This window comes from Balearica regulorum, chromosome 4 (genome assembly GCF_011004875.1).
Source record: "Balearica regulorum gibbericeps isolate bBalReg1 chromosome 4, bBalReg1.pri, whole genome shotgun sequence".
Taxonomy (NCBI): domain Eukaryota; kingdom Metazoa; phylum Chordata; class Aves; order Gruiformes; family Gruidae; genus Balearica; species Balearica regulorum.
The window spans coordinates 12,371,209-12,391,448 of NC_046187.1; positions in this window are offsets into that span (position 1 = coordinate 12,371,209).

Sequence of the window (20,240 nt, forward strand, 5' to 3'; positions counted from 1 at the left end):
CAGGATGATATCTGTTTGCTATATCTCACAAATTAGCAGTTCTCATCGACACTTATAATGCACGGTTATTTCACATGAAATTTGTTCCTCAAGCAAATTACCCAGCTTAGAATTTCACCGGGGCTGTGCAAGAACATCGATCCAACAACTTGCATAGGTTTGCAAATAGAAACTTGGGTTATCTCTTCTGTGAGCAATAATCCATTTCTGACCCAGTCTGTGTTGCTTTCTCAGTCAGTTGTTTTAATTAGCCATTGCTTTTTCAGAGTTTTAGTCTGTTTTCTGGTTTGCTCTTTATAAATCCGAGATGGCATATAGTGTAACTAAACAAACCACAGAAGCATAGGCAGAAGGATGCAAGTATATGTGTTTATGTTAATCTCTTTAGAGACCAGGATTATTTGGATTAAAAGGAGCAGCCGTTCAAATACAGTCTTTTCCTCACCGAGAGACAACTAATAACCTGACTAGAAATCCTAGAGCATTAAAAAGAAAGCCAAAACAACTCTCTACTAACAAAGAAAGTGTTTCAACTGCATAAAATCCTTTCCCATGTGGAAAACAAATAATTTTATCAGTTTAGAGCAAGATTTAAAGTGTGAATAACAAATTAACACATGGCAAATTAGGTCAAATTTTAAATATACTTCATCTATCCAATAAAAATTCTCCCTGCAAATGAAATTGAGTAAGACAAATGAAAGATGATGAAAAAAGTGTCCGCTAGAATGAGATATGTCAAAACTGCAGTAAAATAATTTAAAAGCTATCTGTAAAAATGATGTATCTATGTCCAAGTACTCACAATTTAAAGTCATAGGTATTAAACAAAAGTGCTTTGCTTCTTATTGAGTAGCCAGCTAAGTTTAAAAGTCTTAAGTCCAAGAGAAACTAAAGCAATATAAACAGCTCCTAAATGGGCACGTTACAATTATATTCCCACTTCAAGGCCTGCTAATAGAGAGAGCTGACTTTACAAAAAATTTCGTCCTCCAAGTCAAAGTAATTCAGCTAATGTATTTATTTAATTTAAAAGTGGGTATGGTACCCTAGTGACTCGCTGCAGCTTTTGACTCTCCCATTTTTTCCCACTCCCTCTTGGGTGCAAGTCCCCAGCCAGAGGAGCACATTGATCCAGGGCTCCCACCTTTTGCTCAGCCTAACCATAAACATAGCCTGGGTGGAGAACCTACAGTCCACTATGAATTAGCAGTGAATGTAGAAAAAGGCAGAAAGTCAATAGTCCCCCATCAAATACCCTGAAGATTTTTTCACAGATATCTAAGTATAAAATCAAAACATCTAAGCAAAGGGTGTTTGGTTTCTTGACAAGTCCATATTTATCACAGAAGGATTTTTTCAACTGAACAAATAGCTAAAGCTCTATTTGCATTTCAAAACCAGATCTGATGAGCATTTATTATTACTACTAGTATTGGTACTATTTCTGTCCTTAGTACAGTTACCAGAGTAAAAGCAGGTTCTGGGTTTATTCCATGGCTTAGCCACCTACATACTTCCTAACTACAACTTTCAGCACCTAATTCCAAAATTTGGATCCAAAAGTGAAGTGTCGGATGAAATTAGAAAGTAGGAATCAAGCTAAGATTTTGCTGGTTCTGACGGCTTCTTTGTCATAACCCCTGAATTAACAAAAAGAAAATGGAAAATCATAGAATATCCTGAGTTGGAAGGGCCCCATGAGGAATAAAATAAAACCAATAATCTTCCTTTTCACATGCCATGTTCCTAAGAGATACTTAAGCACTTTTATTGCTACACACTTCCAAGGCTGAGTAAATGCAAGTTGCATACAAAACTGGCCAAAATACTGTTTCATTCAAACACACTTCAGCTTTTTGTATTTTAGAACTCTAAATTCCAAGTCTGGAGGTTTCTAGAGATTTATATTGTTTTCTTTAGGATTCAAGTATATAAAGTTACATATATATATACACATATATTCATGTATTTACCTAGTTAAAGCAGAAGATAACTATTCAGTAGTTTCCTTTCATACTAAACAATTTAATTTCTAACTGTATTGTCAAAATTATGATCAAGCTAGATTTAATTGTACCAAAAAGCATTCAAACTAAAGAATGGGAACAGGTTTAGGCACAAATTTGAAGCAGAAAAAAACCTAAGTCTAATAATAGGGTTCACTTGAAACGGAATTTCATGTTATGCACAGAACGAACTCTAGCAAAGCAGTCTTGTATCTGACAATTCAACATTTCATACTACGATTTCCCAATTTCTCCGTTCTGAAAAAATCCCATTCTCATAATACCAATTGCAATTTCAAAATTAAAGTAAACACTAGGACGGCAACTGTGACACTTGTTTTCAGGATCAGATTATGCATTTCCATAGTTTAAGTTTCCAGTTATTCTTAGATGCTCTCTTACATATGAAATACCACACTTCTCTATTAAACTGATGAAAGGCTGAGAAGCATGAGTTTGCTTCCTGCCCGATGCATTTTATAACTGGTTCAGAACTATTCAGGCATAGAAAGATCTTTAACTAGGGTTTGGAGGGGAAAAACAGCTAGATGAGCTGAAGAAATGACTTCTTGTTGGGGGCAGGGGGTGAGACGAGCTGCCTCTGTGCACATTTTGAAGACAGCAGAGAGCATGCATGTAGATAAGGGCAATTCCACTGACAAAATAAAAGTACTATTTGTTGTGGATACAAATCATATTAGTGAGAAATACCAATAGCACTATCAGAAGCCATCAGAATTAGAAATGTAGATGTTGAAGTATGCTAACAAATATTAATATATTCAAGCATTAAATATATGTATATACACACACAAGCCAGGGTTCCATTCAAATTAATCGCTATAACACCCAGAGCACCTATCCAGCTAGGGTAATATCCTGTCACTGACACAAGAAAACAAGAAAAAATTACACAAGACACCCAACCAATCATGCAGAACTGTCCCTTGGGTAAGTGTCTACAAAATAAACCTCTCCAACACCGTGGAAAACATCAGCACACCCTAAGACTATGGCATTTATTGTTGTTTAGATGAAAAAGAATAGTAACAGTAAAACAGAGAAAAACTTAGAAATATTATTTTCTTCCCTCTAAGTCCATTTAGAAGAACAACAAATTACAAATGCATTGAAGTATAATTGTTAGCAGATATAAATATGTTTTTCTAGGAACAGTTTTCCCTTTCTAAAGGACAGTTTTCCCTTTCTAAGGACCTAACTGTACTCTTCTACAAGCGTCTGAAATCCTAACAAGGAACTAACCTGAAGTATTTATATCAACTATAGCTGATATACAGTTCAAACAGTTCACACTCTTCTCGTAGATGTGCAGTGAAAGGACAAGGGGCAAGAGCTGCAAGATGCAAAATGGGAAATTCCCTTTGGGCACAAGGAAAAAAAATCTTCACTGGAGCGGTCCAAACACTCGAACAGGTTGCTCAGGGGAGGTGGGGAGATCCCAACCTTTGACATTTTTAAATCTTAACTGGGCTAGGCTCTGAGCAACCTGACCCAATTCAAAGTTGCCCTGTTTTGAGCAGAACATTGGACTACAAAGTTCCTTCCAACAGCAACCTTTCTCCAATTCTAACATAACTTTGGTATTCATGTAAAACACAAATAGCAGCACATAGCACATTCCATCAGTTACCAAGCAGCTCTGAGAAAAGAGGGAATGACTTTTCAAAGGTAAAAAAAACCCAACAAAAATCCCAAAATCTCCTTCTCCAGCTGATCTGACTTATTTTACCCTGGAGAACTTAACTTTCTAGTATGAGAGGCCCATCTTTTGCTTGACTACTTATAGGAACTGCTGCAGCAGAACATCATCTTTCAACCTTTTCCCTTCCCATGACCCACATATTCCTTACAAGGAGCAGCTTCAGACTCCGGTTTGCTGGGGAGGGAAGGGAGAATTGCTGGAGAAGACACAGACATGTAGCAGAGGTACACAACTCCACAGCAGGTCAGCCATGAGGCTACTGTCAAAGTGTTTGGTTGTCACATGTGTTTGCAATCACAACAGTAATATGGTACCCCAGTACTACTGCAGCATTAACCCATCACAACATCTGAACATCACATGGCGTGATTCAGATTTCTCTATAATTACTTCTCTCCATTGTTTGCTACCTCACAGACCTTTCAGTCATCTGAAAATTTCACCAGTAAGGATTTTACATCAATGTCTGGATCAATGATAAAAATATAAAGTAGCCCCAGCCCCCAGGAGACCATTGCAAAAATGGCCTCTCTCATTGATCCCTCCCCATTAGCAACTTCATTTTGATACCTGTCAGTGAGCCAGTTTCTAATCCATCTGCTGTGTAGCCTGTTAATGCTACGTAATGCAGTGTTTTTAAATTGAAATGTTATGTGGTACTAAATTAAATGCCTCTGAGAAATCAAAGTATCTAATATTGACACAGCTGTCTTTATCAACCAGACCTCGAACTCTACTGAAAACAAAACAAAAGCAGATTTGTCTGAGTAGGGGTGCCATACTGACAAGCTTAATTATATTTTTAGTTTCTAATTCTTACTTAAGAGTCACAGAGTAGCCGTTTCATTATTCTACCTTGGGTTAGCATCTGGCTAATGGTGTGCAGTTCCACTGACTCATTCTTTTCAACCAGCAAAACTATCTTGCCTGTCCCTTACATCTTTTGTCAGCTTTCCAAGGAGCACAGATAAATACCAGGGCAAGACTGGGTTCCTCAATTCCTTACTGTCCCACATGATATATTGCTAATGTTCATAACATGCTTTCCCAAGCATGCTCTTCTCCTCCTGGAAGTTATGGGACACGGTCACAGCTATGTAAAAAGTCACATTTAATAGGGAAGGGGAGGTTACCCATAGGACTAAAAAAAAGCAATCAGTTGCCAATTCACACAAACTGGGTAGAGCTAATTCTTCTAGCCAGGAACTACTTTCAAAGCCATGGACTGATTTCTTCTCATGACTTGTCATCTGGGCTGCAGTAACAGCTCAAGTATGGAAAACTCTTCCCTGTAATCTGTGAAAGGATCCTTTCACACTCCTGACATACATGCTTTGGCTCTGCTGCCAAAACTAGTGCCAGACTTGATGTGTGGGTCTCTGAGAAGCATTGGGGTTGGGGTTTGGGTTTTTCCCCTGCATTTTGTTCCAAGAGAACTAAGGTGTTCATTCCATTTTTTCTAAAAGAAGAATGTCAAAATTTTAAAGTCCTGTACAAAGTGAAAATTACTATTCTCCTTACACTTCCTAGAATCATTTCCAGCTTCTTTCTCACTTAGTTCCCTGCTAATGTTTTAAAGACATTAAAGGTCTGCTCCCAGCTTGTAAGTTATTTTGAAATTCAAATCTTGTGACTTTTGCAGTAGAATTGTTCCACAGCTGTCAGGAAATACAGGGAGGTAGAGTTATTTTTCCCAAGTCACACAATGGCTTAGTATCTTACCAAGAATAAATATTTATTTACAGGTCAGATCATGAACTATTTATTCTCTTTCATACAGTAACAAACATGTAAATAGTCATGTTTAATAGAAAGGATGTTTAACCTGAAGAACTACATAAAAATGGAATAAGAGCTTCCAAATCTGACGAAAAATAGCATTGTTCATATAACGCAGCTTCATAGAGACCAGTGCAGTATTCATGCTTAAAGCTGCTATTAGACTAAAAATATCCTGATGTTTTCTTTGAATCCTTTATGCATTTAAGATGCAGAAAAAGAGAAACTCAAGACAACGACAACAGAATTTAGACATTTATGTAAAAGGAAGAATTAGCTTTCAGTGTTCACTTTGTCTCAGGTATACTTCAGGGAAACGTGTGACATAAATATGCATGTATTTGTGCAAATAGGCATAAACCCCATGCACCATTTTACACTGCAGCTTTCATTTTAAAAGGTGGAGAAGCAAGACAAACATCTCCTCACCATTCCCTTTTTCCGCAACACCACATATGGGATTTGCTTTTAAAAGTTTTTTGACTCTCAAGGAACTGCAATGTCCTAATTCAACTGTGCCATTGGGAGCCATCAAAAAACTAATTTTGTCAGCCAGCTTGGTAGCTTTACACACCCTGCCTCTTAGTGGCAAGAAGTTCAGGTCTCCACTGACTGTCTGTGACAGCTCTCAGCACTGCAGCTCCAGACACCTGTTTCCAAGTCCACCATGTCAAGAAACAAGGTCTGAGGTGAGAGCTCCCTCCTAATATAAAAAAGGATACTCTGTAGTTCGAAATGAAACTGCTTTATATAGAGCTGGAACCACACAGAGCAAGACAGAACAGCATACAGTCAGGTGGACACTTCCATTGTACAAACCGTGGTCAATTAGTCAAAGGAAAGTTGCAACAGAGGAAGAGCCAGGCAGCACACGTCCCTGTATCACAACACTGCTCCAGCATAGCTTTACAGTTGCTTTTCCCCGTCAGGAAGTTAGGCACCAAACTAGGTTCTGAAATCAGCCTTGCTCACCTCACCTCTCCTTTACTGCACATGGGAACACAGACACTGAGGACATCTGTTCAGGACACCTAGGTGTGCTAAGCACTAAGTCTGACAGTGGAAGGCTTTGGTCTAAACTTCACCCTGCTTAAGTGGGTCAAAGAGTGAGACAACTCAGGCAAGTGTTAGAAAACTGGATTACAGATACTTTCTTGTACATGAAATACATTTATACATACAAGTTTCAGGTTTTGAGAATCTGGTTCTATGTCACTGTTCAGGCTTACAAATTACTGTATACTGCTGAATAGGAATTTTTAAAAAAATCTTGCCAAATATTGTAATATTTCAACTGTTCTATTTTGTCCCCAAAAAAGTGATGGCCTTTAAATTTTTCTCCTCTTCCATCGATAAAGATCCAGCACAGAAATGCATATACCTCTAACAGTCACCTCTAAACACGGGATACTAAAAGCTACACATCCAGCATCCCAATTTTGAGTCAAGGACCAGACTTTTGTCTGCTCTAAATGCCTACACATTATCTCAATTCTCCTTCTTTGTGTGTGTGTTTTGATCCAAAATTCAATCTTTGAACTGAGTAACCTCTCCTCCTGAAAGTTTAATTGAGCTTTAACTGGCACCTGTTGGGAGAATAGCAGGTTCTGATTGCAGCTTTATTTAAAAGCTCTGCTGAGCACAGCCCACAGAAGTCAATATCTTACAGCAACTGCTGAGCAACTTGTAGTATCAATATGTGATAAAATTAAACATGACAGACACTAAACTAATTTTCTGCACTTTTCAACAAAACCACTGTTATTCTCTGCCGTGGGTATAACAACATCCTGAAGTTCAAAGCATACATAGACTTGCCAGACATTCCCCATGCCCCTTTCTCACCACTCTGTGCAAGATCAGATCATGAAATGTACAGGACCATATGAAATGAGCAAATAAAGATACTTTTCTTTTGACACTTGAATTGAATCTCCCCAGTTTCTTCTGTTTATTCAATTAAAAGCTGTATTATTAAAAAATTTTTAAAAAAATCTTTCTTACCTCTAGATTGAGTTGGTTTTATATATAGGTCATTTCTGAAAACTTTAAAAATTTATATACCTGCAGTTGAAATATTAGCTCTTGAATGTTTGAAAGCTAGTCTAAAAATCTACTAGCCTTGGAATGAATACTATCAGAATTTTAAAATAGTTTTCCATTATGTTCAGATCACACTTCATATAAGAAAAGGAAATAACATTTCTAGAAAGTTTTATGACTTGTTTTGTCTGATGTGTGCACAAAGTTCAAGAAAAGCCAGTTAGGCAGTTTCTGAAAATTACTGCTGTGTCCAACACATCAGAACAATTCTGAGGCAAGAATTCAATGTGTGTCGTGGTTTAACCCAGCAGGCGGCTAAAACAATCACACAGCCATTTCACTCACACCCTCCCACTCTCTCCAGTGGAATGGGGGGGAGAGAATTGAAAAAAAAAAAAGGTAAAACTCATGAAATAAAGACAGCTTAATATGACAGAAAATGAATGGAATAATAACAATGATAAAAGAAGATACCAGACAATAGATGCAGAGCACAATTGCTCACCACCCGGAGCCAATGCTCAGCTAGTTCCTGAGCTGCGCCACCTCCCAGCCCACCCCCCCAGTTATATGCTGAGCATGATGTCATACGGTATGGAATATCCCTTTAGCCAGTTGGGGTCAGCTGTCCCAGCTGCGTCCCCTCCCAACACCTTGGGCACCCCCTGCCTTCTCATTGGCCATATGAGAAGCTGAGAAGTCCTTCACTGCTTCGCAACAACTAAAAGATCAGTGTATTATTAACATTATTCTTATCCTAAATCCAAAACACAGCACTATTCCAGCTGCTATGAAGAAAATTAACTCTATCCCAGCCAAAGCCAGAACAATGTGTTAGTTATACGTAACTTTTATGAACATTTTCACTAAAATTCAACTTTACTGGTAGGAACATACAGGTAAGAAAAAACCTAACTCTTCCAACGTGCTTTTACCCCTGAAAATGCTAGGGTTTTGGCACAGAGCTACAGCTGCATTTTGAGGCTAAAGCTACTCAGTGTTTCCTGAAGGTATCATTTAATAGAGCACCCCTCTGCAGTATCTGTTATCTCCTGAAACAAACAGGAACTAGAAACACAGTTCACTAGGGATATGAAGAGCCACCGGAAATGAAGCAGTACATTTTGACTGTGAATTTAGGTTATACAAGTCAGTTCATCTCTTGTATCATGACACTTACTTTTTTGGAGTTATGCTGTGAATAAGTTTAATTTTTCAGTCTCTGCTGTACATGTACTAAACTTTCTTTTTACTTTCAAACAAATACTTTGTATACACTGGCTTGCAATCACATCTTAAAACTTGTTATTCATAAGAGAAAGGACAGCATTCCAAATGTCACCGTTGTATATGCTCTAGTTCATTTCCTTACCAAGTTATAAAGCTCTGGTTTCCGAATATCTCATTACACATCAGCGTACAGTTTTTAACAAGCCTCTCCAACCATTAAGTCCAGTTCCCTGCCGCAACCATGTACTTCAAAAAGCACAAAATCCACCAGCTCTGCAACTGATCTAATTTATTAACTTGATCATATCCCTCCCAGATTCCACCAATGGATCCACATGTATCTGAGTCAGAGCTTCACATAGAGAAATTTTTCGCATAGAAAAATTTCCATCCAGACACAGATGGAATAGAATACTATCTACTGATGACTTGGGATCCAGCTCTCAGGCTGCTTCATCCATCCGTAGGGCTGCACAAAGTTTCCCCACACTCTCCAAGGCAGGACACTGTGAGAGAACACAGGGCATTCTGATTTCAAGCAGTTGCATTTGCAGTCAGGCACTACTAAAAAATAGTATGCTAATAGCAGGTCATCCTTTACCAACTCATTCCCCACTACACATCCATTTACTTGTAATTTCAGCAAAGATACATCTTATTTAGGAGTATAACTGTATTTCAGGTATTTCATACCTGAAAAAGTTCTACAAAAAACCCATCACTAGTCCAAATAAAATTCACATCAGCTTCATGCTGGAATTAAGACATTCCCTCAAAACATGTTAAGTTAGTAGAGAATTCTGCATTTCCAGAGCCCAACATTGTTGCAAGATACTGTACTTCAAGATCAATTTGAACAGGAAAAATGTACAGTCTTAAAACCTTTCTGTAATGGTAGAGTGGTCCCACTGCCCCCTTCTCCCCTGGCCTTAAATACACACGTGATTTTTTTTTTTTCTGATTTTAGCTGATTAAGAGCTTTTTACTTTTGTCTAAGTCTCATCTGGAAAAGTGATGCAAGTTCTATTATGATTTATGAAGCTTTTAAAAGATTTCAACCTTAAGTGAAAAGAACTGATTTGATATCACTGGACTAATCCTAAAGTAATCTAATCATTCAGAAATTATGACACAGGAATTTTGTTAAACTCCCCAGACTTCCTTCGGTAACTTAGTTAACTATCATAATTTTAGATAGCATTCTTTCTAAACTCCAGCTCTCTTCCAAAAGCTCTAGAATTCAGTTTTTCAGACACCGGGATTTCCCTCCTTCTTCAAATCGAAGTTTCTTCATACATTATTTTAATCATTGAAAAGCAAATATTATACTTAGTGTGCATCTCTGCTTCATTTTTGCTACCATTCACAAAGACAACATTTGCAAATCGTACTTAGTCGATATTAAATGTTAAGAAACTTGTTCTGAGCCCTCTTCTACTGCCCATAGAATCTGTTCTTATTCACACATATACATGTCTACATAACTTTTAAAACTTTTTCTCCAAAGAATCCTTAACTAACTCCGCATTCTAAACATATAGCTTGTCAAATACAATAGATAAGAGCAGTGGTACAGCTTTTCTCCAAATGTCAGAACTACTATAAGGAGATCAAGTGTTCATGCATGATGGTCAGAAAGTTTATTTTTAAATTCTGTAAAAAAGACAAAAAATATTTGATATGACTGTTTTGTTTCTTTCTCTGAAGAGAGCTGATTTCTTCTGAAGTCATTGCACATCAGTCCTACCGATGATTATTAGATTTAATACTTCTACACAGAGCCACAGAAAGTTGCATTTATTTGGACAGTGGATGTTTCTTTGGATCAGGGAGACCATGCACCTCAAAAGCAGATCTGGCAGTAGAGACAAGAGGTAAAACTAATATTCAGGTCCACAGAGTTGGCAAAATTGATGCCATTAGATCCAATTAAAAAATATTTAGATCAGTTGCTGGATGACCAGCAAGTCATTACTATAGTAACTGAAATAAGTATTTAGAGAACTGAAGAAATAAATGCAGTGTGAATGCAAAATGTTTCTAGGTAAAATTATTACTTACTTCTTCCCTGCAATTCTCTGTTATCTTTCCTGTTGCATTACATACCATTCACTCCTCTTTTAGAGCATATCAACTGCTTTTTTTTTTTAATTGTGTCTAATTTATTGCTAGCATGACAGAGTAGCATTGCTCCTTCTCACGACACCAACACAAGACAAGGTTAACTCAAGACCTAGGCTTACATACCTCTCCAGTCACATTCAAGCTTTTGTGGGAAGAAATCTGGTTATGAAGACTGAATAAAGAGCTGCTGATCACTCCAGCAGAATAACTGGATGACTGAGAAAAGACATAGTGAGACAAATCTGTCATACATTTGATACACACGTGTATACACACACCACTTCCCCACCAAGAAACAGCAAGAATACAGCACAACACTGTAATTTTTATAGAAGTATTTTACAGAGAAGAAATCACTGATACAGCATTTGTTAACTCCAATTAGATCGCAATAGGTAAGACATGTCAGTGCAGAGGCATGTGTATTGGAATATTATGAGATCTGGACACAACCACAGTATAATTGCCAAAACTATGCGCCACAGTAAAATTCTCCCTGGATGGTTAAGCATTTACAGGAATGTTGCAGATTCCTTCTTACTCTGGTTAATCCCAATCTTATAACTTGGTTTGTGCTAGCTATCTACTGACTTTTACTAATTTATCTAAATATAATAGGTACAAACTCAAAGATTTCCTCAAGTTTCCCCCAACCCCAACACAAAACTTTAATTGTCCAAAGCAAACTATTTTATTACAGAACAAAAGAATTATGCTCCTAATAATGTTTTTAACTTTTTTTCACTAACCACAATTTTTGCCTGTGAAGATCTATTCGCTTTTCATTCAGACTGATACTTTGGGTTAAACTTTGGCAATCAGCAAGCTCTGGAAAACTATACATGCTGAAGAGTTTTAGAGACCTTGTGGCACAGTAGCATTTATCAACATTTCTCAGCTGAATATTTATTCTCCTTTCATAGATCAATAAGGGTGGATAAAGCCACTGCAGACCTGGTAGTAATTTATCAGATAAGGAACTGGGTGCTATTGCACCTTACATGCCACTGGAGTCTCTTATCGTACTTGCTATGGATGCACATTTCAACTCTGCAGTTTTATTTCCATTATGCCACACTGTCATGGTTTTACCCCAGCCAGCAGCTCAGCACCACGCAGCCGCTCGTTCACTCCCCCCCATCGGGATGGGGAAGAGAATTGGAAAAGTTAAAGTGAGAAAACTCATGGGTTGAGATAAAGACAGTTTAATAGGTAAAGCAAAAGCCGCGCACACAAGCAAAGCAAAGCAAGGAATTCATTCCCCACTTCCCATGGGCAGGCAGGTGTTCAGCCATCCCCAGGAAAGCAGGGCTCCGTCACGCGTAACGGTTACTTGGGAAGACAAATGCCATTGCTCCGAATGCCGCCGCCCCCGCCCCTCTCTTCCCCCAAGCTCCTTATAAACTGAGCATGACATCATATGGTATGGAATATCCCTTTGGTCATTTTGGGTCACCTGTCCTGTCTGTGTCTCCTCCCAACTCCTTGTGCACCCCCAGCCATCCCGCTGGCAGGGCAGTGCAAGAAGCAGAAAAGGCCTTGGCCCCGTGTAAACACTGCTCAACAATAGGTCCATAGAACAAAAACATCTCTATTATCAATGCTGTCTCCAGCACAAATCCAAAACATATCCCCACACTAGCTACTATGAAGAAAAATCAATCCTCTCAGCTGAAACCAGGACACACACTGTATGTGTTAAAGGCATGTGGAACTCAAATATATATTGCACAATCACAGGCTTTCCTACAAAGGCCATAACCTTACGGATGCTGAAATTAATAGGCATTTTCATATTTACTTCAGTCAGCTTTGTATTCAGAAGATGGTGAAGCATTTCCTATACCTTTAGTCAGTGTTTCCCAGCAGACAATCCTCTTCTCCTGGGGAATTTCCCACTGAGAAATTAGAAGGAAAAAATAAAAGGACTCTCAGAGTAAAGTAATATCTACTTTTCAGGATTGTTTATATTTTTGTCCCTAACTGTGTAATGTTTTCATTATTTCTGTAAAAAGCTTCTGATCTACAAATCCTATAGACACCATCTGAAACAGTTTTGAGCTTTTTGCATCTGTATTGAAGACAGACAAGGCAAAATGAACATTTCTGAAGACCTTAATGAAATCTACCTTCCTCCTATCAGTTTTGTGCAAGTTGCTAAGAGAAGGAAGAAGCTGGGTCTTTCTGGTTTTGGTTTCAAAACAACTGCCTTATCTTTTACCTATCAAATTTCCTAACTTGCATCTGATCTCTGCAACATTTGTAGAAATGCAGATACATCCATACATTCTTTTTACTGACCCAAACTACAACTTAGTGGACCTTAATTAAGAGTAAGCCAAGACATTTTCTGATAAGGCTAAAGCATTCTTTTTGCTCACCCCATAACTCTCAGGAATGGTTGTCTGCCCTCACAGAAACAAATCAGAAGCCATACAAATATACATGTAATATATGAGTCAATGTAGAAGTATCATATGTGTATAGTAAATTACCTTCACAAAAATTCCATAAGGAACTGAGTACAGTATTTTTTATTTTTTTTCAAACATGAAATGCTTTTTATTATCTTGCATCAAGGAAAAGAAAAGCACTCCTAGGAAGGAGGGTTTTGGGGTTTTTTGCTACAGACAAGAGAAAACAGGAAGGTGTTTTATGACTAATGACTTCCATTTCATTTTGAAATACATTCACATTTTTATATAGCAAGTGCAAGTAATCCTTTCTAAAAAAGATGCACCCAAACAACAAAACTTCTATGGGTTAGTAAAACAATATACAGTCTTTTTTTAAGGACTAAGACTAAAAGGTACAGAAATTCCGAATCCTAAGTTACTGTAACTGCCACCTCCTAGTCACTGCTATCTGGATCTCTGCAGCTACATGCCTCTGTAGCAATGGTAATTCTAAACCTTTTCCCAAAGCACATCTGAAGGATTTTCCCCAAAGGCAAGGTGCTCCAAAACTTACACATCTGTACCAAAGAATCACAACTTTCACAGCTGCTCATTAATTACCAGTTTTCTGAGAGCAGAATTACTAAATACCAAGTTGAAATGATCCTATAAAGTTACACTGGACCAAGCTCAAAATATTGTTGTCACATAAAAGAGCAAGTAATAACATTCCGAAAATTACTATAGCCTTTGTCCTACAACCAATGCCACTTGTATTTCCCCACAGAGCCTCTATGCAAGTGTACATGAACTCAGCTTGAAGCTACCATTAAACTTTGGTATGGCAAGATGCTTCCTGCTAACCTATCCTACAAGGAAATCTGCAGACTGGCTTTAAACATGCCAGGTCCAACACATTTAAACATACTTGTTTTACTGAAGGTTATTTTTCCCTCCTATAAATATTATATAAGATAGGTTACAAAAAGCTGTGAAAATTAAGCCACATATGGTTGTTAGAGATACAGTGTTTAAATTGCTGTGTAGATTGGATATTCTCTAGTGATAGCTGAAGTTTTTTTGCCCGCTGAAGTCCTTAAAAATAGAATCTAGTCCTTTAAACTAGTAATGATTTTCAAATGCCCAAATTGCTTTTTTGATTAATGACTAATTCGAATACTCAGGGGTAAACTCCCCAAGCTCTTTGTGTTAAAAAACCTGTATTCTCCATACAGTTTTTCTTTAATGAAGTAGTTTAGAAATTTACCCCCTAGCATTCAGGGATATTCAGAACTTGGCTCAGAACAGACATGGAAGCCCTAATTATTTTGCTACCAATAACATTCCCTAGGAAAAGTAGAGGAGTTTTTTTGATTGTTTGTTTCAGGAAAAAAAACCACCACACCAAGTACTGAATTACCAAGGTTTACTTAATCATGGACTCCAAATAAGTACATACTGAACAGATTTATTGATTCTCGAGATATTTATTCAGCACTCTGCTTTTCAGCAGAAAAAGATCAGAAAACATTACAGGATTGGTTAATAATGTTAGTACAGGAGCACTCCTGGGGAATCTTCTTGTCTTTTCAGTATCCACATTGTTGTTATAATACAAGCAAATGTTAAAGAGTATTGGTCAAGCAAAACTTTCAGCATCAAACACATTTGCCCTAAATGTTCATCATGGATGTGCCCTACTGGGCATGTGGACTGCTGTTTTGGCCCCATACACTGTTTAATCCATGTATTTTTCTGTTTCAGATCATGGTATTAGCTCTGAGTTTCCAAGAGTGCTCCTGTGAAGCTGATCCTCCTCCCACTGTCCTCGCAGAGCTGAGAGGCTGTTACTCAGTTGCCTTTGCTGCCAGCTTTATAGATTCACCACTGGCAAAAATCCCACGTCTTTGTCTCAGAGTTCAAATATCATCTACCTACTTCACAGTTTACTTGAGGTGTTCCAAAAATACTGGACAAAGCACTGTCAAACCACAAAGCACCCAGCATCACATCATGTGCCCTTAAACTTTTAACTGGAAATTTAACTGAAAGCTTCTGACCATTTATTCTGGCTTATCTGGAAATGAAGCCCTGTAACAGCAAATCATCATCCTGCTCAGGGTTATGTTATAGTTGAAACAAAGGCTTTTCAAACTCTAAACAGACACACACTTTACCAGTGCAAAACAACGGCTTTCTATAGGTGTTACAGATTATTTTGAAAGCAACCAGCGTCAAACACAATGCCATTCAAGCCACCTCTGACTTCCTTTGGGAATCTCTGAAATTCCTGCTGAGGTTCCCCCAGCTGATCAGCTGCAGTGGTAAAATGACTACAGAGATGATTGAATTCTCCCTTCATGAAGTTTCTGGTCCTTATTTAATGAGACAGCCTTCTGTACCCCTGCCATCAATCACAGCAGCTGATTGCAATCCCTCAGTAGGTCACCTCCTCTCACTTAACAGTCTGCTTACAGGACACAGGTTCTGGACTCGGATGGCTCTGTGCAAGGATGCCTAAGTTTTAATAACTCTTACTGCTGAGGCATATTGCACATCACCAGGCTACGTTACTAATAAAGTTGGTTATAACTGGAAAGACTGACCTGTGAATGTCTTAAAACATATATCCACTAAAAAACTGAGCAGAAAAAGCTCTTCATCAAAAAGCCCACAAAACAAAAGTACAAAAACCAAGGAAAAGGAGAGGAACATGTGTTGGTTTTGCGTGGCAAGGTTTTGGTAGCAGGGGGGCTACAGGGGTGGCTTCTGTGAGAAGCTGCTAGAAGCTTCCCCTGTGTCTGATAGAGCCAATGCCAGCCGGCTCCAAGATGGACCCGCCGCTGGCCAAGGCCAAGCCAATCAGCGCCTCTGTGATAACATATTTAAGAAAGAGAAAAAACAGTTAGAGAGCACTTTTGCAGCCAGAGAGAGGAGTGAGAAGATGTAAGAACATCTGCAGACACCAAGGTCAGTGAAGAAGGAGGGGGAGGAGGTGCTCCAGGCGCCGGAGCAAGATTCCCCTGCAGCCCGTGGTGAAGACCATGGTGAAGCAGGCTGTCCCCCTGCAGCCCATGGAGGGAGGATGAGGGGGTGTAGCGATTCCACCTGCAGCCCGTGGAGGACCCCACACCGGAGCAGGTGGAGACACCTGAAGGAGGCTGTGGCCCCGTGGGAAGCCCGCGCTGGAGCAAGCTCCTGGCAGGACCTGTGGATCCGTGGAGAGAGGAGCCCACGCCAGAGCAGGTTTGCTGACAGGACTTGTGACCCCGTGGGGGACCCACGCTGGAGCAGTCTGCTCCTGAAGGTCTGCACCCCGTGGGAGAGACTCACGTTGGAGAAGGCCGTGAAGGACTGTCTCCCATGAGAGGGACCCCACGCTGGAGCAGGGGAATGATGAGAAGAGTCCTCCCCCTGAGGATGAAGAAGCAGCAGAAACACCGCGTGATGAACTGACCTTAACCCCCACTCCCCGTCCCCCTGTGCCACTGAGGGGGGGCGGAGGTTGAAGCCGGGAGTGAAGTTGAGCCTGGGAAGATGGGAGGGGTGGGGGGAGGTGTTTTAAGATTTTGGTTTTATTTCTCATTCCTCTGCTCTGTTTTGCTTAGTAATAAATAAGATGAATTCCCTCTCTAAGTTCAGTCTGTTTTGCTCGTGATGATAATTAGAGAATGATCTCTCCCTGTCCTTATCTCGACCCGTAAGTTTTCTTTTATTGTACCTTTTCTCCCCTGTCTAATGAAAGAGGGGAGTGATAGAGCAGCTCTGGTGGGCACCTGGCCCTCAGCCAGGGTCAACCCACCACAAACAACTCTAGCATGAATTTAGTAACACTCCCAGTAGCAGGAGACAGTGACAGCAAATGAGTACAGCTATTTTTCTCAGCAGCATTATTGGCAAATTACAACTATCAGAAACAAGGAGAGAACACACATAAGGCATATTCTGGTTCTCAACCTGCGTTTCCACACCTGCTACTCCTTACTGCTATTTCTAGGCTTTGACCAGAGACACAGTCTAAAGCGCGTTTCAAAAAAAGTGCAATACTGCCACGAGCTTTGAAGTGCTTGAATATAGTGAACATCAATGACCTTGTAACAGTAATAGTGGCTGCACTTGAAGACAAGCATAGATTTTTTCTATTGTAATTGAAAGTACAAGGCCCTATTGTTACACCGATTTCTGCCAAATAAAAATCTAAATTTTTTAAGATAATACTTCACTAGCAAAAATAGGTTGCTCAGAAAAGAATAGGTTTGACTGAGCCCTCTCAACACATCAAGTTTACCATAAATATCCTGATTAGGTTGGTAGTAACAGACTGTTTTTTTTTTTTTTTGAAGTCTACACCTAGATAGGTTTTTAAGTCCACACTGATTCTATGCTATCTGCTTGCTAATTTTGCTATGCTTTAACAAAAAAAGTTATTCTATTGCCAACGTGGCCTATTTTATCTTTCCATATATTTTCCATTCTGGTGTAACAGTGCAGCATTCATTTTCCCTTCCGCTATTTCCCATATGCTTCGTATATCACTGGCTCATTCAGAGCTCAACATTGCACCTTCTCCATCTTGCCAAGAACTATTTTCAGAAATTTCTTAAACCCTCAACCAAAACAATTTCACAGCTTCAGTTGCATGGAAGGATACCTTATTTATGCTTGTGTGCTTCCATCAGCTTTAACAGCTGGTCACCTAAATCATTTTGGTGTTTTGAAAAATTTACAGTTACCACAAAATTACAAGTCAGATTTGCTTAATTGTCTCTTCTACTAAACTCAGAGGAATGAGGACTGGTCCACAGATTCTAGGCAAAGGATTCTGAAGGATGGTCTAATTTTGCCTCCTACTATCACACACAAAATTCACCAGCCACTGAACATGGAAAGTCTAATTAAATAACAATGTGACTTACTTATGATTTTGACTTGTTGGTTGCATGTTGCTTTAATTATGTAGCTATTGGAAAATAAGTCTCCTCTATGTTTGCACACAAGCACCAACAGTTGATAGTTAAGTTTTATCTCCAGGATGGCAGATTTACTACAGAAGTGTAACAGGCTCAAACACCACTTCGTAGCTCTCTAATATCAATAGGAATTTTATGCTAAGCAGATAAGATGCATTGCTGCCTCTATGAAATGGATTATAGGGATTGGTTGCAATGCACTAACTACATAACATTTTAGATACCAGATGCTAATCCCAGAGGTCCCAAATCATAAACTCCTTAGTACATTAAGGAACAATCAATTTCATGTTCTCAAGGTCTGTGAACTGAGCTATAAACTTTTAAGCCAGTGAACTGTAAATACCATACCTATGAAAATGAACACAATGCACCATTTATAACATTGCAGTCAAACTACTTGGCTTGTTTTTAATCCCCTTGAACAGAAGAGGAGGGAGGCAAGGTTGAGAGAGGAAAAAATAGCAGAAGTGATTGTTCACTTTGTGAAGAGTTCTTTTAAAAAAACAAAGGAAGTTTGAGAAGTACCTTTTCTGAGCATTTTATGTCATCTTCTTAGATCTTGGGGTTTTCAGAAGTTCTACAAGTATTTCTCATTACTAATATTGTCGTGATCTATGCCTAGTGACAGAGCTGCCACAAAGGCAACCCGGTAAAAAACAGTAAAAAACAGAGGAGGACATCCCTGATAGCTCATTCTAAACCTCCTTGATGAGAGTAGTTGGCAGGACAAGGAAACCTTGATGGGTGCAGGACAAATGTGACAACAAATTTGCCTCCCAGCAAAACAGGAGTCATCAACAACTACTCCTATAACTGATGTCCTATACCCACTTATGTGTCTACATCAAAAAGGCATAAAAAACCCCAAACCTGCTACCTACCCAAAAGGAGCCTTTCTGCCTGACTCCAGCCTCTGTGATGAAGATCATCTTCAAGAGTATCATCAATCAGCTCTACTCCTGGGAGTAGTTTGATAGTTTACTGGTAACACCTTACATAATATATTGATAGGTACACAAGTAAAGGTTCATAAGTATATACGTGCTTCCATAGGAATTCTGTAATATCTTGGAATATACATACATTTGCTTTACTGTAGTTATACTTGCTTTCCTAGTGGTAAATTTGTAGTGACTTGTAGTGTGCATATATATCTGTATACACACACGTATATAAAATGTTTTTACTAACAGTAGTTTTGTAGTAACTTGTAATAAAGACATTACCAAAAACCCAGATCTGTGTATTGCAGAATCCTGAGCACACTGTGGTCACAATCTTTACACACCTGTGGGTTGGGTAAGCCTCATAGGTAATGACTGCCACACCTAGACTGTGGAAAATGTGCAGCTTCTGTCACGCACCCCAGAGCTATGACAAGATGATCCAGACCAAGTCAGAGTTCACGGCAGATCGTTTCCTACCACTGGAGCCAGGAGACAGAAGTATCACATGGTCTTATCGTATAGCTGTAACGCCTAGCCAGGAATCAGAAACCCACAGTAGCCGATACCAGAAAATATTACCAGCCTATAATATGCTTGCTTAATCAAAAAGAATTGGTTCTGGTCAGAAAACTAAAGTGAAGCCCAGCCAGCAGAAGAGATGTGCCTCCCATAAACCCTGTCAAACTGTTTATCACATACAATGAGTCTGATGATTCTGGTATGTCACCCACATTCTTGGCCAATGTCCTTATTTTATGGAACTACCACTTGTAAGCATTAAAGTTCAATAATTTTGAGTCTCTTTGGTCTTAGATTATACCCAGCTCTTAGAACTTTGCTGACAATCACATACAAACTGCAGTCATTAAAAAAAGCTAAAAGAATTAAGACCCCAACTGAAGCCAGCTCAGAGCCCTCTGTTCTACCACCACCTTCCCTGCTCAGTCCGACACACTAAGTTCAAATGACCTTCAGCAGGCTTTTGCATGAACAAGGAGGGAAGATTTGGCCTTTAG